This window comes from Saccopteryx leptura, chromosome 6, assembly GCF_036850995.1.
Source record: "Saccopteryx leptura isolate mSacLep1 chromosome 6, mSacLep1_pri_phased_curated, whole genome shotgun sequence".
Lineage (NCBI taxonomy): Eukaryota > Metazoa > Chordata > Mammalia > Chiroptera > Emballonuridae > Saccopteryx > Saccopteryx leptura.
The window spans coordinates 35,366,429-35,391,207 of record NC_089508.1 but is presented as its reverse complement, the minus strand read 5'-3'; the positions used below and the strand labels follow the sequence as shown (position 1 = coordinate 35,391,207).

Genomic DNA, 24,779 nt, shown 5'->3' with positions numbered 1-24,779 from the left:
CAAAGATGGCCCGGGCGCTGGGGATGGCTCCTTGGCCTCTGCCCCAGGCGCTAGAGTGGCTCTGGTCGCAACAGAGCAACGCCCCCTGGTGGGCGTGCCGGGTGGATCTCCGTCGGGCGCATGCGGGAGTCTGTCTGACTGTCTCTCCCCGTTTCCAGCTTCGGAAAAATACAAAAAAAAAAAAAAAAAAAAATGTCTAGCCAGCTTTGTGGAATGTAGAGTTAGTTACTAATGACCATTTCATTTGTAGATCAGTCATAATGATTACTTCTGTGCCAAACATGGTTGTAGATGATGGAGCGGCAGTGAGAAAAGAAGTAGGAGATAGGGTCTCTAATGAGAAGATGAAATGAGATAGCACACATATAAGGCAGCAGAATATTCTAGCAAGGATTAATGGAGTATACAATGATTATATCAGCTTTCAAGAAGGAGTGGAGAGACTGGATTTTGAAAAATTTCACTGATGTGTATTGATTGACAAAGAGGTAATGGAGAAAAAGTCCCTGTTCTAAAAAGAAGGAATGATTTATTGCATGATGACAGCTGAGAATGCTGAAAGTTGTTCTGTGGAAAGTAAGCAAATTAAATTGACTTGATGGAAGTTTGTGTAGAAGATTGTCAAAAATTAGGTTGCCTAGCTAATTGGAGTGGGGGAATATAGAAGATTTTAAGCATTAATATAAAAGAGACATTTCAGATTACCCTATATTTTAAAAAGTAGACAAAATTAAAGAATTTTGTACTCACAAAGCAAGCTTTATAGGTGTAGACTTATTTTAAGATGAATTATGAAACAGATTAAGACACTGAATGTTACTATATTTGAGTGAAATTTGCAAAATGAAAACCTGTTTTTTAATTGGGGATTGAAAAGCACTGCTTGCAGAATAAATGAATATACAAACATTTTACATGTTATGACTGGCTACATAAAGAAAGAAAAAAGGGATTAAAAAAAACTATAATAAGCTCAACTGAAATTTGGTTAGGTCTTAATTTTATGTATTTTTTCTTTTATTCTAGATTGCTGCTTTTGCTAAGAGAGCACCCATGACCCTGATGGTGTTTTCATTCAGAATAAAGTGGTTTGTTGCCTTTGTTCATTAACTGAAATTCAGGTTAGTACATTTTGTGTACAGCACTTACTTGTTCCAACTATATGTTGATATTTTGAGAAATGATTAGTTTTGTGTTTGAACCTACATATGTATGTACCAGTGAAGTAGAAAGACCAAGTCAGTCTAAACCGTATTAAATTATGTATTAGTTTAAAATTTTTCTGACTACTTACTATGTACAATATGTAATGCATGAAAAATGGTTTATTTCCTTTGTAATATTCTGCTCACAAAAATTAGAGGATATTTTATTGCTTCATATTCATTTTGAAATACAGTCATCCCTTGCCATATTGCGGTTTACTTTTCGCAGTCTCACTATATTGTGAATTTTTAAATTGTATATATCTCATTTTGTATTGCGGATTTTTAGCTATATTGTGGGATTTTGCAGTATATAGATATTTTTATATATTTATTATTTTAATTATTTTGTGGTAAAACAAGCAAAGTAAGTGTGGGAAATGTTTATAAGAGTGTGGGGAGGTTCCTGACCAGGCGGTGGCACAGTGGATAGAGCGTCGGACTGGGATGCGGAAGACCCAGGTTCGAGACCCCGAGGTCGCAGCTTGAGCGCCGGCTCATCTGGTTTGAGCAAAAAAGCTCACCAGGCCCTGGCCGGTTAGCTCAGTGGTAGAGCGTCGGCCTGGCGTGCAGGAGTCCCGGGTTCAATTCCCGGCCAGGGCACACAGGAGAAGCGCCCATCTGCTTCTCCACCCCTCCCCCTCTCCTTCCTCTCTGTCTCTCTCTTCCCCTCCCGAAGCCAAGGCTCCATTGGAGCAAGGTTGGCCCGGGCACTGAGGATGGCTCTGTGGCCTCTGCCTCAGGTGCTAGAATGGCTCTGGTTGCAACAGAGCGATGCCCCGGAGGGGCAGAGCATCGCCCCCTGGTGGGCGTGCCGGGTAGATCCCGGTCGGGCGCATGCGGGAGTCTGTCTGACTGCCTGCCCGTTTCCAGCTTCGGAAAAATGCAAAAATAAAATAAAATTAAAAAAAAAAAAAAAAGCTCACCAGCTTGGACCCAAGGTCACTGACTCAAGCAGGAGGTTACTCGGTCTGCTGAAGGCCCTCAGTCAAGGCACATATGAGAAAGCAATCAATGAACAACTAAGGTGTTGCAACACGCAATGAAAAACTGATGATTGATGCTTCTCATCTCTCTGTTCCTGTCTGTCTGTCCCTGTCTAGCTCTCTCTCTGTCTCTGTAAAGAAAAAAAAAAGTGTGGGGAGGGTTTATAAAGCCTTAAAATATATATAAATAATAAAATAAATATAAGGTTGCTACTTCGCAGATTTTCGCCCGTCACGGGGGGTTCTGGAACCTAATCCCCCACGATAAACAAGGGACCACCGTATCACTTAATATTTGTGAGCAGTTATAGTTTTGTACTTTAAAGTAAGAGGCTGGATTAAAAATTTTGTGGCTGAGTATGTATGGTACATTGTACTTTTGACATTGTTATATGGCAAATATGCTACTGAAAATAGCTCATCTTATAATTTTTGACTGTAGCTTACTTTTAAAAGTTTCATTCTTGCCAGATTTCAGTCATACATTAAAATTTTTATTTGTATTTAATGTTGAGTCTGAGTTTTGACAAATGTATATTCATCACCATAATCTTCTAAATTCTCTCATGTCCACCTAAATCCTGAGCAATCCTGATGTAGTTTTTGTCCCATTAGTTTGCCTTTTCTAATATGTCATTTAAATATAATCATTTAGTATGAGCTTTTAAAGTCTGGCTTCTTTCACTAGGCATGAAAGATTTGGATTCATCCATGTTGTGCAAAGTAGTAGTTCTTTTTTTATTTTTATTTTTTCTACTTTTTTTTTTATTATTGTGTGTGGATATACTACAGTTTTTTATTGTGTGGATATACTACAGTTAGCTTATTCATTTACCAGCTAATAGGCATTTGGGGAATTTCTTGTTTTTTGTAGTCATTACCATCATACTTTTTTCCCTTTTTTTATTTTGGTAAAATACTCATAACAAAGTTTACCGTATATGTTTCAGATTTCTGATCTGTAGAATGAACATAAGAATATTTATCCCAAGGATTGTAATGAGAAGTAAATAGAATAAATTCCATAAAACTACATAGCAGTGAGTTAGACTTTTTTTTTTTTTGACAGAGTCAGAGAGAGGGACAGATAGGGACAGACAGACAGGAAGGGAGAAAGATGAGAAGCATCAATTTTTTGTTGCGGCACCTTAGTTGTTCATTGATTGCTTTCTCGTATGTGCCTTGACCCGGGGGGCTACAGCAGACCGAGTAACTCCTTGCTCAAGGCAGCGACCTTGGGCTCAAGTCAGTGACTTTGGGCTCAAGCCAGCAACTTTTGGGCTCAAGCCAGTGACCATAGGGTCACGTCTATAATCCTATGCTCAAGCCAGCAACCCTGCGCTCAAGCTGGTGAGCCCATACTCAAGCCGGATGAGCCTGTGTTCAAGCTGGTGACGTCGGGGTTTGGAACATGAGTTCTCTGCATCCCAATCCGATGCTTTATCCACTGTGCCACTGCCTGGTCAGACGAGTTAGACTTTTAATAAATGTTTCTCTTTGTCTTTATTATTTTTTTTAATGACCAGTGGAAACTATTGCCTGTTTTTCTCTAGTAAGTCTATATGGACATAGAAATAGTGCCCACAGTTACCTTGGAACCCATCAAAAAATTAAGATGAAGCAAATTCTTGCTATGATGACCTCCTGGAACATTTCACAGTTTAAAAGGACATTGCTCAGGCCACTGTCAGCATTAGACTATATTGGAAAATGCTGGACACAAAAAGGCTCAGGAGGAGAGTTCTAACTTGGGGAAGGATAGTAGACTTTTTTATAGAGCTTTAGCAGGAGGGGCTCAGGCATAGCTCAACTAGTTTGGGGATTAGTTGGTCAATGATGACTGTCAGAGAAGTGCTCTTGTAGACCAAGGGTAGTCAACCTTTTTATACCTACCGCCCACTTTTGTATCTCTGTTAGTAGTAAAATTAACTAACCACCCACCAGTTCCACAGTAAGGGTGATTTATAAAGTAGGGAAGTAACTTTACTTTATAAAATTTATAAAGCAGAGTTACAGCAAGTTAAAGCATATAATAATATTTACTCACCAAGTACTTTATGTCATATTTTTGCTAATTTTGGCAGAATAAATCTTTATAAAACAACTTCCTATAGTTAAATCTATCTTTTTACTTATACTTTGGTTGCTCCGCTACTGCCCACTGTGAAAGCTGGAACGCCCACCAGTGGGCGGTAGGGACCAGGTTGACTACCACTGCTGTAGACTAACAGCCATTGTACGATTTGGATTTTACCAGAGGGAAGGGAAGAAGCAGCTGTGGGGCGAAAGGACCCTGGCGAAGGCCGGTGTAAAACTTCCGTTTTTTAGTGTCTTCACTGTAGATTTTTTTTTTTTACAGAGACAGAGAGAGAGTCAGAGAGAGGGATAGACAGGGACAGACAGACAGGAATGGAGAGATGAGAAGCATCAATCATTATTTTTTTGTTTCTCATTGCAACACCTTAATTGTTCATTGATTGCCGTCTCATACGTGCCTTGACCGTGGCCCTTCAGCAGACCGAGTAACCCCTTGCTCGAGCCAGCGACTTTGGGCTCAAGCTGATGAGCTTTTGCTCAAACCAGATGAGCCCTCTCTCAAGCTGGCGACCTCGGGGTCTTGAACCTGGGTCTTCCACATCCCAGTTCGACGCTCTATCCACTGCACCACCGCCCGGTCAGGCACTGTAGGTTTTCTATCATTGGCTCTTGCAGTCTTCTCCCAACTACCTCACCAACCTCCACCTCAAGTAGAAAGACAATTTATCCTGGTCATAATTTTAGAGTGCTTTCTATCTCTTGATTTCAGAAGGCAGTATCTTTATGATACTTCAAAGAACAATGAATTAAGTATTTCGTAGTGCTGGAAAGTTCTCTCAGGTTTTGCTCCCTGCCTTCTTTGCACAGGGTTTTGGATCCTGTTATGTAGGTGCTCTGCAGTAGATGAAACAGTGATGCATGATAATGAAAAGCTTCAAAGTAGACATATGGTTAGAAGGCAAATTTGAATAGGATTTTGCTGCAGCTATTTTAGTTGATGATACATCTTCAACTTAAATTGCAGTTGACTTTTAAAATTCTGCGTTATTCTTCTGTGATGATTCTAGTAGAAGTCAAGTGAGATCATTTTTGATAGCTGGTTTGCAAACTTTGGTATGTATGTGTACCAACCTTCCAAAGTCTACCTGTACTTTTCAGGGCACTCAGTTTGTGGCTGAATGGATCAGCTCTTCTTTTGTATCTTTTTAATGCATTCAGGGTTCTAGTAGCTAGGTGCTTAACACTGTTCTTTTTTGAGTTTGGTGAATTGTTGTCTCAGCTTCATATGATTTCTTCTTGACTATAGGTGAATCCAATCCCTTGTAAATATAATTTATGCTTTAAAATTAAATGGTGTTGCCCTGGCCGGTTGGCTCAGTAGTAGAGCATCTGCCTGGTATGTGGATATCCCGGGTTTGATTCCTGATTGGGGCACACAGGAGAAGCAACCATCTGCTTCTCCACCCCTCCCTCTCTGCTTTCTCTCTCTCTTTCTCTCCTGCAGCCATGGCTCGGTTGGAGCAAGTTGGCCTGGGGTGCTGAGGATGGCTCCATGGCCTCACTTCAGGCGCTGAAATACAGTTGCTGAGCAATGGAGAAATGGCCCCAGATAGGCAGAGCATCACCCCATAGGGGGTTTGCTGGGTGGATCCTGTTTTGGGCACATGTGGAAGTCTGTCTCTCTGCCATCAAAGGGACCAGAGGAAAAGAGGACAGAGGGAAAGGGGATGATAGGATGGGATAAACCTGAAGTGAAGGAGGGAGGGCGTTGTGGGGAGGGGGGCAAGGGAGATGTTGAGGGGAATATGGGAGAGGGGAGGATGCATTTGGGATGACCCTAGAATCTATGTAAACACAATTAATTAAATAAAAAAAAAGAAAAAGAAGAAAAAAAAATTAAATGGTGTTTGTCCTGTTTTAATATGTACCGTATTTTTTGCTCCACAAGACGCACCTGACCATAAGACACACTTAGGGTTTTAAGGAGGAAAATAAGAAAAAGAATATTCTGAACCAAATGGTGTGTTAAAATATTTAATAAAATATCGTATTTTTCTCTCCATAAGATGCACGGGCATTTTCCCCTTCACTTTTAAGGGGAAAAAAATGTGTCTTATAGAGTGAAAAGTACAGTAAATTTTATTACCAGCTTGTTTTCCACTTGCTTTATGGCTTCCTTTATTTCTCTTGGATTGTTTGCTTAGTTTTTAATTTTAATACAGTTTGTTAGCATTCATAGAAAACATTGACCTATGCAGATATTAGGAAAATAAGAATATTTGGCCACCATATTTAAGATTATTGAGGCATTTCTTTTCAACTTTTCATAATATAGAAAGAGAAATAAGTTTCTTATTCTTTTCTAATTAAGCTCCCCACAGATCTTGTATTTTTCAAAACTAGCTTGAATGGAAAAAAGATATATGAAAAATAATATATCTGCTATTTCAACATGTATATACACATCACAGCTATGGAAAATATATTTGATTTATTGTGAGGCTCACAGGGTAAGTGGGTCATATGTAATACTAAAATATGTATTTTAGTATTGTCATATAATTAAGTACTTTTCTATAAATTATGAGAAAATTATTTATGATTTTCTGCAAAAAACACAAGATTACAATAATATGGCTTTTTCTTTTTGAGATTCAGAGAAAGTTAGATAACAGCTTTGTCTGCAGTTAAATAGTAAGTAACTGGTAAGAATCTATTCTTTGTAATATATTATTTTGTTCCTTGAACCTCATTTACCTCCACTTATAATATTTGGTAATATGAAGCATATCTTACTATCCTTGTTTTCTTTAAATTTATGGGAAATAAATTTTTTTTTGTCTTGATATCTTTGAATTTTGGGAACCCTGAATGGCTTTATCCTTTTTTATTTCTTCTCAAGAAAATAGTATCTTCATTTACTCTTGAAATTTTTTGTAGAAATTACTGCTACCCACAGATAGAAATAAAAACTTGCAATAGAGCCCTGGCCGGTTGGCTCAGTGGTAGAGCGTCGGCCTGGCGTGTAGGGGTCCCGGGTTCGATTCCCAGCCAGGGCACACAGGAGAAGCACCCATCTGCTTCTCCACCCCTCCCCCTCTCCTTCCTCTCTGTCTCTCTCTTCCCCTCCCGCAGCGAGGCTCCATTGGAGCAGAGATGGCCCGGGCGCTGGGGATGGCTCCTTGGCCTCTGCCTCAGGCTCTAGAGTGGCTCTGGTCGCGACAGAGCGACGCCCCGGCGGGGCAGAGCATCGCCCCTGTTGGGCGTGCCGGTTGGATCCCGGTCGGGCGCATGTGGGAGTCTGTCTGACTGTCTTTCCCCGTTTCCAGCTTCGGAAAAATACAAAAAAAAAAAAAAAAAATGCAATAGGAAGTAGTTGTTTAGGACACTTTTTTTTTTTTTGAAAAGTTTAGGACACTTTTTTTTTTTTTTTGTATTTTTCTGAAGTTGGAAACGGGGAAAGACAGTCAGACAGACTCCCACATGCGCCCGACCGGGATCCAACCGGCACGCCCCAACAGGAGCCACTCTAGAGCCTGAGGCAGAGGCCAAGGAGCCATCCCCAGCGCCCGGGCCATCTCTGCTCCAATGGAGCCTTGGCTGCGGGAGGGGAAGAGAGAGACAGAGAGGAAGGAGAGGGGGAGGGGTGGAGAAGCAGATGGGTGCTTCTCCTGTGTGCCCTAGCCGGGAATCGAACCTGGGGCTCCTGCATGCCAGGCTGACGCTCTACCACTGAGCCAACCAGCCAGGGCCTGAGGACATTTTTATTTAACTGTGATAAATTTTTAAAATCTTATTTTTATTAATTTTAATGCAGTGACATTGATAAATCAGGGTACATATGTTCAGAGAAAACATCTCCAGATTATTTTGACATTTGATTATGTTGCATACCCCTCACCCAAAGTCAAATTGTCTTCCGTCACCTTCTAGCTGGTTTTCTTTGTGCCCCTTCCCCTCCCCCTTTCCCTCTCCCTCCCCCCCCCCAACCACCACACTCTTATCAATGTCTCTTAGTCTCACTTTTATGTCCCACATACGTATGGAATAATGCAGTTCCTGTTTTTTTCTGATTTACTTATTTCACTTCGTATAATGTTATCAAGATCCCACCATTTTGCTGTAAATGATCCGATGTCATCATTTCTTATGGCTGAGTAGTATTCCATAGTGTATATGTGCCACATCTTCTTTATCCAGTTATCTATTGATGGGCTTTTTGGTTGTTTCCATGTCCTGGCCACTGTGAACAATGCTGCAATGAACATGGGGCTGCATGTGTCTTTACGTATCAATGTTTCTGAGTTTTTGGGGTATATACCCAGTAGAGGGATTGCTGGGTCACAAGGTAGTTCTATTTTCAGTTTTTTGAGGAACCACCATACTTTCTTCCATAATGGTTGTACTACTTTACATTCCCACCAACAGTGTATGAAGCTTTCTTTTTCTCCACAGCCTCTCCAACATTTGCTATTACCTGTCTTGTTAATAATAGCTAATCTAACAGGTGTGAGGTGGTATCTCATTGCAGTTTTGATTTGCATTTCTCTAATAACTAAAGAAGATGAGCATCTTTTCATATATCTGTTGGCCATTTGTATTTCTTCCTGGGAGAAGTGTCTGTTCATGTCCTCTTCCCATTTTTTTTATTGGATTGTTTGTTTGTTTGTTGTTGAGTTTTATGAGTTCTTTGTATATTTTGGATATTAGGCCCTTATCTGAGCTGTCGTTTGAAAATATCATTTCCCATTTAGTTGGCTGTCTGTTTATTTTGTTATCAGTTTCTCTTGCTGAGCATAAACTTCTAAGTGTGATGTAGTCCCATTCATTAATTTTTGCCTTGACTTCTCTTGCCTTTGGAGTCAAATTCATAAAATGCTCTTTAAAACCCAGGTCCATGAGTTTAGTACCTATGTCTTCTTCTATGTACTTTATTGTTTCAGGTCTTATGTTTAGATCTTTGATCCATTTTGAGTTAATTTTAGTACAGGGGGACAAACTGTAGTCCAGTTTCATTCTTCTGCATGTGGCTTTCCAGTTTTCCCAGCACCATTTATTGAAGAGGCTTTCTTTTCTCCATTGTGTGTTGTTGGCCCCTTTATCAAAAATTATTTGACTATATATATGTGGTTTTATTTCTGGGTTTTCTATTCTGTTCCATTGGTCTGAGTGTCTATTTTTCTGCCAATACCATGCTGTTTTGATTGTTGTGGCCCTATAATATAGTTTGAAGTCAGGTATTGTAATGCCCCCAGCTTCATTCTTTTTCTTTAGGATTGCTTTGGCTATTCGGGGTTTTTTATAGTTCCATATAAATCTGATGATTTTTTGCTCTATTTCTTTAAAAAATGTCATTGGAATTTTGATGGGAATTGCATTAAATTTGTATATTGCTTTGGGTAATGTGGTCATCTTGATTATATTTATTCTTCCTAACCAAGAACAAGGAATATTCTTCCATCTCATTATATCTTTTTCAATTTCCCTTAACAATGGTTTATAGTTTTCATTATATAAGTCCTTTACATTCTTTGTTATGTTTATTCCTAAGTATTTTATTTTTTTTTTTGTTGCAATCGTGAAGGGGATTATTCTTTTGAGTTCGTTCTCAAATGTTTCATTGTTGGCATATAGAAAGGCTATGGACTTTTGTATGTTAATTTTGTATCCTGCGACCTTACTGTATTGGCTTATTGTTTCTAGTAGTCTTTTTGTGGATTCTTTGGGGTTTTCGATGTATAGGATCATATCATCTGCAAAAAGTGATACCTTTACTTCTTCTTTTCCGATATGGATGCCTTTTATTTCTTTGTCTTGTCTGATTGCTCTGGCTAGAACCTCTAGTACCACATTAAATAAGAGTGGAGAGAGTGGACAACCCTGTCTTGTTCCTGATTTAAGGGGGAAAGCCTTCAGTTTTGTGTCATTTAATATGATGTTAGCTGATGGTTTATCATATATGGCCTTTATCATGTTGAGATATTTTCCTTCTATACCCATTTTGTTGAGAGTCTTAAACATAAAATTGTGTTGTATTTTATCGAAAGCCTTTTCTGCGTCTATTGATAAGATCATGTGGTTTTTGTTCTTTGTTTTGTTGATATGGTGTATTATGTTAACCGTTTTACGTATGTTGAACCATCCTTGAGATTCTGGGATGAATCCCACTTGATCATGATGTATTATTTTTTTAATATGTTGTTGTATTCGATTTGCTAGTATTTTAGCATCTGTATTCATTAGGGATTTTTTCTTTTTTTTTTTTTTTTTTTTCATTTTTCTGAAGCTGGAAACGGGAAGAGACAGTCGGACAGACTCCCGCATGCGCCCGACCAGGATCCACCCGGCACGCCCACCAGGGGCGACGCTCTGCCCATCCTGGGCGTCGCCATATTGCGACCAGAGCCACTCTAGCGCCTGAGGCAGAGGCCACAGAGCCATCCCCAGCGCCCGGGCCATCTTTGCTCCAATGGAGCCTTGGCTGCGGGAGGGGAAGAGAGAGACAGAGAGGAAAGCATGGCGGAGGGGTGGAGAAGCAAATGGGCGCTTCTCCTGTGTGCCCTGGCCGGGAATCGAACCCGGGTCCTCCGCACGCTAGGCCGACGCTCTACCGCTGAGCCAACCGGCCAGGGCCATTAGGGATTTTTACTTCTTTACTTTTAGTTGTTCTACTAACTTCGGGCTTCTTTTGTTCTTTTTAAATTTTCTTCAGGTATAAAATTAGGTCGTATATTTGAGCTCTTTTTTCTTAATGTGGGCATTTATTGCTTTGCTGCATGAGTTTTAAGTATGTTGAATTTCCATTTTCATTTGTCTAAAGATATTTTTTAATTTTTCTTTTGATTTTTTTATTAACACTTGGTTGTTCAGAATTATGTTCTTAAATCTCCACATATTTGTGAATTTTTCAGTTTTCTTCTTGTATTTAATTTCTAGTTTTATACCATTGTGGTCAGAAAAGATGCTTGATATGATTTCAGCTTTCTTAAATTTATTAAGAATTGTTTTGTGGCCTAATGTATGATCTCTTTTGGAGAATGTTCCACATGTGCTTGAGAAGAATGTATATTTTGCTGTTGTTGAATATTTTGTAATTATCTGTTAAATCTGTCTGGTCTAAATGTGTAATTTGTCTAATGTTTTCATAGTAATACTCTTTCAAGGATGCTCTATGCATTGTTACAAGCAGAGTATTGAGGCCCCTTGCAGTTATCGTTAGGCTGTCATTTCCTCTCTTCAGTTCTGTTCTTATTTGCTTTCTATATTTAAGTGCTTCTGTGTTGGGTGGATATATATTCTCAAATGTAATCGATTGGATTCACCCCTTTATCATTATATAGTAAATTTCTTTTTCTTTTATTAGTCTTTAGCTGGAACTTATAATTTTGTCTGATATAAGTGTAGCTACCCCTGCTTTCTTTTGATTTTCATTTGCATGGAATGTCTTTTTACATTCTTTTATTTCAGTCTCTGTGTGTTCTTAAAACTGAAGTGTGTCTCCTGTAGGCAGCATAGAGTTGACACTATTTTTATTTTTATTTTTTATCTGTTCAGCCAGTCTTTGTCTTTTGATTTGAGAACTTAGTCCACCTACATCTAAAGTAATTATTGATAGCTCTGGGCTTATTTTTACTATTTGGTTACTTGTTTTCTGGCTATTCTATAATTTCTCTTTTCCTTATTTCTTTGTGCCTTTTGTGATTTGATGATTGATGATTTTCTGTAGTGGCATGCTTATATTTCTTTTTATCTTTTGTGTGTTGAGTATAGGTTTTTGCTTTGTGGTTACCATGAGGTATGTATAAAACATCTTTTATTTGGAAGTCTATTTTAAGTTAAAACAAGGTATGCTCAAATGCATAATATAGCTCTATATTTTTATTCTATCCCTTCATGTTTTATGGTTTGATGTCAGAATTTATATCTATTTTTGCTTTTCTCTTTTAGCCTTCATATTAGATTTATATTTACCCATTCCATTACAAATGAGATTCATTTGAATTAAACTGTTATTTATTTATTTTTTTAAGGTAAGAGGAGGAGAGATAGTGAGGCAGACTCCCACATGTGTCCTGACTGGGATCCACCCAGCAACCCCTTCGGGGGCTGATGCTTGAGTGCCAAGCTATTTTTAGCACCCGAGGATGATATGTTCCAATTGAGCTATCCTCAGCACGGGGCCACCCTTGAACCAGTTGAGCCACTGGTTGCAGGAGGGGAAAAGAGAGAAAAGGGGAAAAAGTGGGGGAAGAAGTAGATGGTCGTTTCTTCTGTGTGTTCTGACAGGAATTGAACCTGAGACATCCATATACATACCAGACTGACGCTCTATCCACTGAGCCACCAGCCAGGGCCAACTGTGTATTTATTTTTACCAGTGAGATTTATACTTTAATGTGTTACTAAATAGCATTCTTTTGTTCAAGCTTGAAGAAATCTTAACATTTTTTGTAAGTCTGGTCTATTGTTGATGAATTTTTGCTGTTTTTATTTGCCTGTATAATGCTATCTCTATATTTAAGGAGAACTTTGATAGGGAGAATATTGTTGGTTGGCAGTTTTGTTTTTTTTAGCACTTTGACTATATCATGCCAAGATCTCCAATCCTGAAAAACCTTTTCATATTGTTTTAAATTGAATTTATTGGGTTTACATTGGTTAATAAAATTAAGTTGGTTTTAGGTATACCACTCTATAATACTGTATATCAATTGTACATTGCAATGTGTATTCACTGCCCCAAATCAAATCTCCTTTCACCACCATTTAAAAATTTTCAGATTTTGCTGAAAAAATCTGTTGATAATCATATTTCCTTTTTATAAGGTCATGCTGTCTTTTGCTACTTTTAAGATTCTTTTTTTCTTTAACTTTTGACAGTTTAATTATAATGTGTCTTGATTTAGTTTTATTTTATTTGAAGCTCTATGATATTTCTGGATATCTGTTTTATTTCTCCTGGTTTAGAGAACTTTTCAGCCATTATTATTATTTAGTTTTTATTGAGGGAGACAGAGACAGGAGAAGGGACAGATAGACAGGAAGAGAGAGAGATGAGAAGCATCAGTTCTTTGTTGTGGCACCTTATTTGTTCATTGATTGCTTTCTCATATGTGCCCTGATTGGTGGGCTCCAGCTGAGCCAGTGACCCCTTGCTCAAGCCAGCGACCTTGGGCTTAAGCCAGCGGCCTTTGGGCTTAAGCCAGCCACCATGCATTACATCTGTGACCCCACGCTGAAGTCAGTGACCCTGTGCTCGAGCTGGTGAGCCCGCTCTCAAGCTGGATGAGCCTGTACTCAAGCCGGTGACCTCGGGGTTTTGAACCTGGATCCTCTGCATCCCAGACCAGTGCTCTATCCACTGCGCCACTACCTGGTCAGGCTATTGTTATTATTTTCAAAGATTTTATTTGTTGATTTTGCAGAGTGGAGGTGGTAGAACAAGAAGTATCAACTTGTAGAAACTTCACTTTAGTTGTTAATTGATTGCTTGTTGTGTGTACTTTGACCAGGCAAGCCCAGGGTTTTGAACCGGTGACCTTAGCATTCCAGGTTGATGCTCCATCCACTCTGCAACCATAGGCCAGAAAGCCATTATTTTGTTGAATAAGCTTTTTGCTCCTTTATCTTTCTTTTCTCTTTTTGGAACCACTAGGTGTATATTGTTGATCTTGATGGTGTCCCACAATTCCCTTAAGCTATATTCTTTCCTTTTTCTTCTCTGGATTGATAAATTCTACTGCCCTGTCTTCAAGTTTGCTGGCCCTTTCTTCTACTTGATATGGTTTGATTTTGAACCTCACTATAGAGTTTTTTTTTCATTTCACTTATTGTATTGTTCAACTCCATTGTTTCTGTGTGGTACTTTCTTACTTTTTTAGTTTCTTTTTTGAAATTCTTATTTTGTTTATGCACTGTTCTCCTGCTCAAGGTGAGCATCTTTATGACAATTATTTCAAACTTTTTAAAGGTAAATCTGTTATCTCTATTTAATTAAAGTCTATTTCTGGAGTTTGTTTTTTTTTTTAAACAGAGACAGAGAGAGAGTCAGAGAGAGGGATAGATAGGGACAGACAGGAACGGAGAGAGATGAGAAGCATCATTCATTAGTTTTTCGTTTCGACACCTTAGTTGTTCACTGATTGATTTCTCCTATGTGCCTTGACCGTGGGACTACAGCAGACCGAGTAACCCCTTGCTCGAGCCAGCGACCTTAGGTCCAAGCTGGTGAGCTTTGCTCAAACCAGATGAGCCCTCGCTCAAGCTGGCGACCTCGGGTTCTCGAACCTGGGTCCTCTGCATCCCAGTTCAATGCTCTATTCACTGCGCCACCGCCTGGTCAGGCTATTTCTGGAGTTTTAACTTACTGCTTTGTTTGGAACATAGTCCTGTGTTTCTTCATTTTCTTTAACTGTTTTGTTTTCTCTTCATTAGACAAAACAGTCACCTCTCCAGTTGACAGAGTTATCTTGTATAGATGATAAATCTTAAGATTCAGCGTGGCCCTTAGCTGTTGGTTGTCTCTCAAACCATTGATTGTCCAAGTTGGCTTTCCTGACTTTCAGTAGTAGGGGAATGCCAAGACTTGTCAGTGTCCCAAAGGGAAGGACCAGTTAGCACCTGTATACAGGGTGATTGGAAGCTGGACTCTCATGTATCAGCTTTTAAAGTATGCAAATAGAGGTCTTTCAGGAAAAGACTGGGATTAGATTTCTGTCTGGTCCCTCTGTGCTAAAACATGGGGGTTAGCCCCTAAAGAACTGTTATTTATTTGTTTTGTTATGGTCTTGTGGGGCCTGTGAAAGCAAGCCCCCTCTTGCTACCTGAACCAGGCAGTCAAGTGGTGTATCCCTTGGGTGACAGCCCCAATAGTTAGGGTGTAGGATGTGTGTATAGCTCTTTCCATGGAGATATTGGTGACTTGGAGTGGTCTACAGAGAGAATGCAGAGGTGGTGGTTGCTGGCTTCCTGTTCTCCAGGAAGCATATGTCCCTAGATGCTTGCTAAATTAGAAGCCTGAGACCCCCCCCCCCCCTCGGCAGCTGCTTTTAAAGAATGTGAACAAGTCTCTTTTAGAGAATGGCTGGGATATGGTGTTTTTGTTTGCTTCCAGTTGAGCCCTGGGGAGATAGCCAATTAAAATCTATTTCTTTGCTGCAATCCTTTTGAACCTGAGAAAAAAAGGCTATCAGGATAATTGTGACCTAGGCAGCAGCTGAAAATCCAGGCACCAGACTTGTGCATGAACTCTTTTCAGGGAAATACTGGTTACCTGTAGCCTAGGCAAAAGTTTAGGCAGGGGGCTTATTCAAACTGGCACCCCCTGGCCTCTCTGGTCTCTCAACTGGCCTCTATACAGCTTTAAATAAGAAGGCTGACTCTCTGGCTGCAGCCTTTCAGGGAAACACTGGGAGATGGGCATTGCTGTCTGTTGCCTCTGAGGTGAGCCCTGGGTGATAATCATAGTGAATCCTTTGTTTACTATAGTTTTGTGGGTCTTCTGGATGCGTGCCTCATTACCTTTCAGAGCTAGGTATTTGGGGGACATATTCCTCAGAGGGAAGTCCTAAAAGTTGAGGTGCTAGATGTTGGGTCCAAACCCTTCATTCTTCAGGGAGAAGCTAGTAGTTGTGAATTCCCTCCCAATTCTTTGTTGCTGTGCTGGGGCTGGGGTTATGGCAAGAGTGTTTTAGTCCATCCTCCCTGTTTGATGTAGGTTTTTTCTTGTTTAATAGTTGCCCAGCTAGTTTCTGGATTTCTTTCAGAGGCCCTTATTCCCTGTTTAGTTGTACATTCAGTGTATCTGTGGGAGGAATTGAGTTCAGGAGCTCCTGTGTCACCATCTTGGACCAGAATCAGATTTGTGTTTTTAAGTAATTGTCCCTTTTTGTTGTAATGTAACCAGCGAATGCCACAGAGACACCAAGGTAGGTTATAGAAGAAATTTTAGGGGGAGCTTTATTATTAAGCCAGCGACATGCACGGGTCATAATCTCAAATCATGCAGTATGGATCACAGTTCTAAGGCTACTTTTATACTGGTTGGAGAAAGGGAAGGGGAGCATGGTACAAAAGTCATTTGTTAACAAGTTTATTGAATTTTTGATGTCTTGTTACAACATTTATCTATAGGATCTATCAAAAGGAAAAAACATTCTTACACACTAAGACCATAAGATAACACAGTAGTGATGAATGTTTTACATACCTGACAAAGACATTCCCAAACCTTCTAGGATTTAAAACCTATCCCTGTCACCACAGTAGTGGGAAATGTTTAGTTTACAATAAGGAGAGAAGCTAAATGAAGTTACTTTTGCTAAGAGTGTTGGGGTTAGCTTATTAAGAAGTCTAAAGCTAGTCCCTGCTTGCTTAGTTTACAAGTTTTGCACATACAAAGAATGATAATTCTTTGATATGCAAAATGATAATTATTAGAAAGCATATAAAATGTTACAGAATACAGATTGTCAATACAGAATACAGACAAAGGGGGTGAGGGGGCTCTGATCCCTTTGTCTAGTGGTACATGTTGCTCTTATGACTCCAGGATGAGTCAGGATTAGTGTAGGAATTTTTAATTAAGGTACATAAACATTGTTTCCTAAAGGTTTTTAAGAAAGGAGAAGAGGAAGGGCTTTTCAGATAGGTTCTATATTCTTTGCTGTGTCTAGCAAGTGGCATCAGTCCTTCCAGCGAACTATAGGAACTAGTTAAACTATGACTAGCTGACTTTTGCCCCTGCAAGCTCTTCTTCTTGTATTCTTGTTTTTTCTTCCTCAGAAAGGAGGGGTAAGGGGGCCTGGTTCTTCCTTTTAAAATACAAATTTTAACAGTTTTGCAGTTCCTTGGCACCTTATCACATTTTAATGGATAATTATCCAGAGAATTAACTGAGATGCTGATCATATCTAAAATATAACACAAAAAGTGGGTCTTAAATGTATGTAATTTCATTTGTGTTGGTTAATGATGTAGATTTCTTTTTATAGTAAATATACTGTAAAAAATATATTTAGAAAGGATTATATGGCTTGACCTGTGGTGGCACAGTGGATAAAGTGTTGACCTGGAATGCTGAGGTCGCTGGTTCGAAACCCTGGGCTTGCCTGGTCAAGGCACATATGGGAGTTCCTGTTCCCTGTTTTCTCTCTCTTTCTCTCCTCTCCTAAAATGAGTAAATAAAATGTTAAAAAAAAAAGGATTCTATATGTTATTTATTGGTATCATACATATATGTAATTTGGATCATGGACTTGTTTCATAGTCATAAGTAATTACTATTAATTAATTATGTAGTAAAAAATAGCTTTTAACTATGAAGAAGTTATCCCATCAAGGTCTTCAGTATTTTATAACCACTGTTAGTGTTTTTAAAATAATGTATTTAGGCAGTTCCAAGAAAAGCTTCAGAGAGCTGTAATTACAGCTGCAGATTTAGTCAAAATAGGGGTTTTTAAAGGTGCCTTACTCCTCTTTTGCATCTCTTTCCTTCATCCCTAGTAACCCAAATTTAGTTATAAAAGTATTAATAAGCTCAGGATACTCGGAATTGGATTGCCATATGTTATAACTTGATGCAGATTCAATGATTATATGTGACTCTTTATTCAAGTTCCTGGAACATATTTTAGTAACTTTGTTTCTGCATTGAATTTAATAGATATATGTGTATTCTAAATATAGTTTAATGATTTTTATCAAGGCTCATGCAGCTGCTAAAACTAATTATAGGTATAATAGTTTTTTAATCTAAATTTGAGCTAATGTTGACATTACAACTTCACTGGAATTAGCTGCAAAATCTTGTATCTATTTTTGAAAAACCATTTCTTCAAATTTTACTCTAATAGGAAATTACTTGTTAGAAATTACCGATTAACTTTGTCTAAAAACAAATTTGGAAAACCTCTTAATTTTTGGAGCAAATTCTCTTATAATAAATCAGAAGTTAAATCCACATTCATGTTTGTGCTCTCCTCTCCTTTCCTATAGCTTTATGATCCAGGGATGTCATCCTAACATCTAGTTTTTAGTTAATCAGTCAGGGTTTGGGTGTAAGTGTCATGAAGAATTGTGACTAAGAGCAAGGTTTGGGACCAGTCTCTGTTGCAGTTAATTGCCCTCTCTTTGTCAGACACTAGTAATGCTGAATATTGATCAGCAGCTATAATAATATAACTTGGATTTTTACCAGAATTTTACAGTGTTACCTTCTCAGAATTTCATTCAAAATTTTAGTGATTTGCTGTTTAGTCAAATATAGGGAAATCAAAAGACTCTCTGCCAAAGCTAGCAATTTAATACTTTCAAGTAGAAAAGCAAATGAAACATGCTTGTATGTGTGTAACATGACGTTTAAAGGTTTATAAGAGAGCCAACATGTATGGTTCTTACCTTCAAGTTACATTGGGTAGAAACACTCAAATATGCACATTAAAATAACAGATCAACTTTTAGAGGATAAATAAACATGGATTTAAATCCCCAGAGTAAGAAAGTTTAAAAAAAAAAAGGAAAAAAGAAACTGCTTAGATCTTGAAGAAATTCAAAAGATATAAACCAACTTTCTTTTTTTAAAAATGTTTTATTTATTGATATTTAGCAAGAGAGGAAGGGAAAGAGGGAAGGAAGGAGGGAGGGGAAGAGAGAAAAGAGAAAAAGGAAGAAAAAAGAAAGGAAAAAAAGGAAAGAAAAAGGGAGGGAGGGAGGAAGCAAAGAAGGAAGGGAGGGAGGGAGAGAGAGAGAGAGAAAGAAAGAAAAGAAAAGAGAGAGGGAGGGAGGGAGGAAAAGGAAGGGGAGGAGAGGGAAGGGAAGGGAGAAAGAAGAGAGAGAGGGAGGAAGGAAGGGAGACCAATTTGTTGCTGTATGTGCCCTGACTGGGGATCGAACCAACAAACTCTGTGTATCAATGTTCTAACCAACCAAGCTATACGGCCAGGGCTAGACCAACTACTCATTTCAGAGAAGTGGAGTGAATTACTTTAAGTCATTGATTACATAGGACATTTACAGGACATTGTAAATACGAACTCGGGAGTGACAGATAATAGGTAGTAAGTTAACTTTGCTTTTATAATCTTGGATGTCAGCTAATGCTGATTGATCGTTGTAGGTACTTTTATAGAGAAACTGCTGGTTTTCTTCTCATGAATCTAATGGGAATCTCAGCAGAATATGAGCTTATATAGCAGGTTATTTTTAGAGATGGTAAAATTGAACAAAAGCAATTTCAGAAAAAACTGGTGAATTCACATGAATAGTAAAACGTTCATTAAGACAGAATAAGGAAACTATTAACAAAATTGCATAACTTAAAATACACTGCTCACAAAAATTAGGGGATACTTCAAAATGAATATGAAGCTATAAAAAAAGAAGCATTTGATTTTTTTTATTAAACAAGAACATCAGAAGAGCAAACGACAAGTCAAAGAAAGTTGTTCAACTATGCAAATGAGATGCAAAACGAACTTTTATTTTATTGGTAAAAATGCACTATACAAAAAGCTGAAAGTACTGGAGTATCTGCACATTCTCTGATCTTGAAAGTGCATTTTGAAATATCCCCTAATTTCTGTGAGCAGTATAGATGGCTTGTAGATATGAGGGAAGATAGGTAAAATTTCAGATGGGGTGTAATTTTGATGATGAAGGTACAACTAATTACATGAGAATAAAGGAAGAAACTTAAACTTTTAGGAAGGAAAGTAAAACTTTGAGATTTTAAGGTAGGAAAAATGAAACATGAATAGCAACTTAATTTTTATTTAGGGATTGTCCATACATTTATCTCATTATCCAAACTTGTTGTTACTGTCCTTCATCTATTTCCTTCCCCAACTGATTCTCGCTGAGAAAGGCTCTCGTGTGTAGTGGTGTGATACAGCACTATGCAGTTCTGGCTTCGTTCCTGAGACTTCTGAGCCTCATTTACTTCACAAACAATGAGACTATGTCTCTGATGTGAATATAGGATTATCAGGACAAATGAAATCACGTAAAAATGTTTTAAACACTGAGGGCTTCACAAAGTAAATAGTATTGTTTTTTATAACTATAGATTCAGTCCAGCATGAAAAATACTTGGGTATTCAATATGTCAGAATCAGGGTTGTAAATTTTTGAATTTAGGAAGATATATAATCCTTGCCTTTAAGACACTTCTGTCTAATTTGGAGAAGGAAATAAAATATATATTACAAATGTCTATAATATATGACAATATGAAAAGGAAAAAGAGAGGTTCAGCTGACCTAGATTTTGGCTATAAAGAGCTACCCACCTGAATCTGCTGAAGTCCGTGAGACTTGGTATGCCGCCAGAGACCAAGTAAGCATTTTGAGCTTTTAGGTAAGAGTGGACAGAACTTCTCTCTCTCTCTCCCCGCCTACACACACTGTTTATTATTATTATTATTTTTAAATATTTTTGAATTTATTGATTCAGTAAGAGAGGAAGGAGAGAGAGAGAGAGAGACAGAGAGAGACAGGAACATCGATCTGATCTTGTATATGCCCTGAGTAGGAATCGAACCAGCAACCTTTGTGCTTTGGGACGATGCTCTAACCAGCTGAGCTATCTGGCCAGGGCCTGTTTATTATTATTAAAATATAGTTGACCTATGCCTGGCCAGGCAGTGGCTCAGTGGCTAGAGCTTCAGCATGGGATGCAGAGGTCCCAGGTTCAAAACCCTGATGTCGCCGGCTTAAGCTCAGGCTTATACAGCTTGAGTGTGGGGTGGTTGGCTTGAGTGTGGGATCATAGACATGACCCCCAGGGTTGCTGGCTTGAGCCCAAGGTTGCTGGCTTGAGCAGGGGGTCACTGGCTTGGCTGCAGCCCCCCCCCCATCAAGGCACATATGAGAAAGCAATCAATGAACAACTAAGGTTCCACAATGAAGAATTGATGCTTCTCATCTCTCTCCCTTCCAACCTGTCTGTCCCTATCTTCACTCTGTCTCTCTTGCTAAAAAAAGGAAAAAAATATGTATGCTTCAAACATATAGTTGGACAGATTTTTAAATTTGCATTGCTGTATAGTGAAAGTCTATACTTGGGCTCTCAAATAGCTGTAGATAGGAGCTTGTTGACTTTTTAGGTGTACAGTAAGAAGTCAGTAGCTAAGTCAAGCAGCCACAAAATATGTGCAGTTTTTAGATTTGATGAGTATTGGCAAAGGGGTAGGTTCCAGATTTTCACATCTGAGTTGAATACCTTGATAGGGGCTAGAGGATTAAAGGGAGGCTTTAGGAATATTTACTCCCTACTTGAAAGATACCTTTTACAGGGTCCCGAATTAGCTTGACTTTTTCTCATAGTAAGGAATCTTTCTTTTATGTGACGCGGTAAACTTTCTTCCAGGCTCTGTGTTTGCAGTTTCTCTTTCTCTCTCTCTCTCTCTCTTTCTCTATTTCCCCCAAGAGAGGGGGGGTAGGTACAGACAGGGACAGGCAGACAGGAAGGGAGAGAGATGAGAAGCATCAGCTCACAGTTGCAGCACTTTAGTTGCTCATTGATTGCTTTCTCATATGTGCCTCGATGGAGGGGCTCTAGCCAAGCCAGTGACCCCCCTGCTCAAGTCAATGACCTTGGGCTCAAGCTAGTGACCATGGAGTCATATCTATGATCCTGCACTCAAGCTGGTGAGCCTACACTCAAGACACATGTGCCTGTGCTTAAGCCAGTGACCTTGGGGTTTCAAACCTGGGTTCTCAGCATCCCTGGCCAGTACTTTATCCACTGTGCCATCACCTGGTCAGGATGCAATTTTTCATTTTTGTCAGCTCCAAATGGGGCCCCCTTACCTTCATTTGTTCTGTGTTCTTTACATTTTATTGGATACAGGCTTGATTGAGGAGAGAACCCGTTGATAGGGCAGCCATAAACACAAAAAAGAGAATGACAGATTTAGAAAGTAGGAAAAAAAGGCAATAATGATAACAGTAATAGCTAATATTTATTAGCATTGAAGTCCCAAGTGCTGTTCTAAATGTTCTAAATTTTTCTTATACTTTATCACAACCTATGATATTGATATTTTAATATTAAATATTAGTTGAATGAAATATTAATTCAATACTAAGCAATAACTTAATAATAATATAATATTTACTTTTGTTACAAACTAAGGAACTGAGCTCTAGTGCTTTGCGCAGTGGGAGGCCATGTTCATGCTAGGGCGATTTGATTCTAAAAACCAAACCCTTAACACTGCCACATATTGCTTCTTAGAGATAATCTGGAGGCTCCTTTGGGAAGTATTCTCTGCCTCCCCTTCTCTAAGTGTGATGGCCATTAGAGGTAAAAGGTGAATATTTTAAGGCTAGTAACTTGGGTAGGGTGGGGTAGTGGAGGATGTGAAATATAATAGAATTTATTCAACATTTTAAGCTTGAGTGAAGGTATCAGAAAGGAAGGAAACTGAATATCTATTTACTTTGTAAGTCAGGGGAGAGGGAAGTTTGGTTAGGCTATGGTAATGCTAGATTTTATGGTGTTGTAAGCATTAAAATTTGATATATGAATATTTTAGTAAAGGCTTTTAATCACTGGTTTACAGATTAGCACTGTCCAACAGAAATGAAATGTGAACCATGTATGTAATGATAAATTTTCTGATAACCATATTAAATAAGAAGAGGTGAAATTAGTTTTAATAATATTTATTATTTAACCAATGTATTAAAAATATTTCAACAAGTAATTAATATTAAAAAATCAGGCCCTCAGAGGTAGAGTGTCGGCCCGGTGTGTGGATGTCCCAGGTTCGATTCCCAGTCAGAGCACACCGGAGAAGCGCCCATCTGCTTCTCCACCCTTTCCCCTTCTACTTCCTCTCTATCTCTCTCTTCCCCTACTGCAGCCAAGACTCCATTGGAGCAAAGTTGGCCCAGGCACTGAGGATGGCTCCATGGCCTCTGCCTCGGGTGCTAGAATGACTCCGGCTGCAATGCAATGGAGCGCATCGCCCCTGGTGGGCATGCTGGGTGGATCCCAGTAGTGTGCATGCGGGAATCTGTCTGACTGCCTCCCCGCTTCTAACTTCGGAAAAATACCAAAAAAAAAAAAAAAAAAAAAAAAAAAAAAAAAAATCAGTGAAATATTTTACATTCTTTTATTCCTTAATAAGTTGGTGTGTATTTTACACTTTATAGTACTTCTCAGTTCAAGCTAGCCATATTTCACATACCTAATGGCCATATTTGCCTACTGACTACTGGACAAGTGTACTTATATACCATTAGGAGATCAAGGATTGATGCTGTTGCTGTGTTCTTAAAAATTTGTGATTAAATTACAAAAAGATGGCTTATTCTCCCTCTGTGTATAGTAAACAAAGAGCGAAGGGCAGTATGGTGCTGCAAAATATCACCATTCAGTTGTGTTCAGAGAATTTGCTCAGGAAGGTAACATTTATTTAAATTTAGTGTTTGTTTTTAAAAATTTTAGTCAGACATGGTGTCATGTACTTTACATGCAGTATATTTTCATTCTTATGTATATTACAGATTATATAGATGGCTCATAGTAATATATGTCCAGTAATTGGTTGCTATTATTTTTTTCTGTGTTAGTTCTAAGCATGTACAATAGTTGAATCAGAAGTTGAGGGTTTTAAGATGAGGGGGCTCTAAATTCTGATGAGACTTAAAGGACATTGGGAAGTTGACAGTGGTTTGAAAATGAAGTATATGGGTATATTAAAGTATAGTTTAAGGATAATCTTCATGATAATCACTTAAGAAGCTTACTTAAATATAGAGTTTTGTCCCTGGCCGGATATCTTAGTGGATATAACGACCTGTTGCACTGAGGTCACGAGTTTGACGCCTGGTCAGGGCATGTATGAGAAGCAATTAGTGAGTGTACAACTAAATGAAACAACTAAGTGGAACAAGTCGAGCTTCTCTGACTCTCTTTCCCTTCCCCTCTCTCTGTCTCTCCCTTTCTCTCTTTCTTTCAAGTCAATGGGAAAATAATATAGAGTTTGGGTTTATCCTCTGGAACTCAGACTTTATAAATTAGAATCTCTGGTCATGGAGCCCAGATTCTGTAATTTTACTAGCTTAATACATAATTCTGATTCACTTTGAAGTTTGAGAATCTTCTTTTTAATTAATTCTTCCTTATGATGAAGAAATGATTCTAGTGATTTTTAAATAGTTATTTTTCACTGATATAATAAGCTTTCTATTTTATGGTAGAAATGGTAAATTTTTTCCACTTAAATTTTACATGTGATATACAGTGTGTCCATAAAGTCATGGTACACTTTTGACCAGTCACAGGAAAGCAACAAAAGATGATAGAAATGTGAAATCTGCACCAAATAAAAGGAAAACTCTCCCAGTTTCATACCTATTCAGTGCAGTTCGATGTGGGCTCATGCACAGATTTTTTTAGGGCTCCTTAGGTAGCTATCCCGTATAGCCTCTACAGACTCGTCACTGACTGATGGCCTACCAGAACGGGGTTTCTCCACCAAACTGCCTGTTTCCTTCAACTGCTTATCCCACCGAGTAATGTTATTCCTATGTGGTGATGCTTC

The 24,779-nt window shown here is 38.6% G+C and overlaps 1 protein-coding gene across 3 annotated transcripts in view; it reads left to right on the top strand.

Moving 5' to 3' along the window:
- FUT8 (fucosyltransferase 8) overlaps positions 1-24,779 on the top strand; it is a 236,677-nt gene that overhangs the window by 27,775 nt on the left and 184,123 nt on the right. For all 3 annotated transcript variants that reach the window (XM_066342033.1, XM_066342032.1, XM_066342034.1), the window contains exon 2: positions 1,027-1,121. The gene's annotated coding sequence lies outside the window, so the exon portion shown is untranslated. The remainder of the gene's footprint in view (positions 1-1,026; positions 1,122-24,779) is intronic.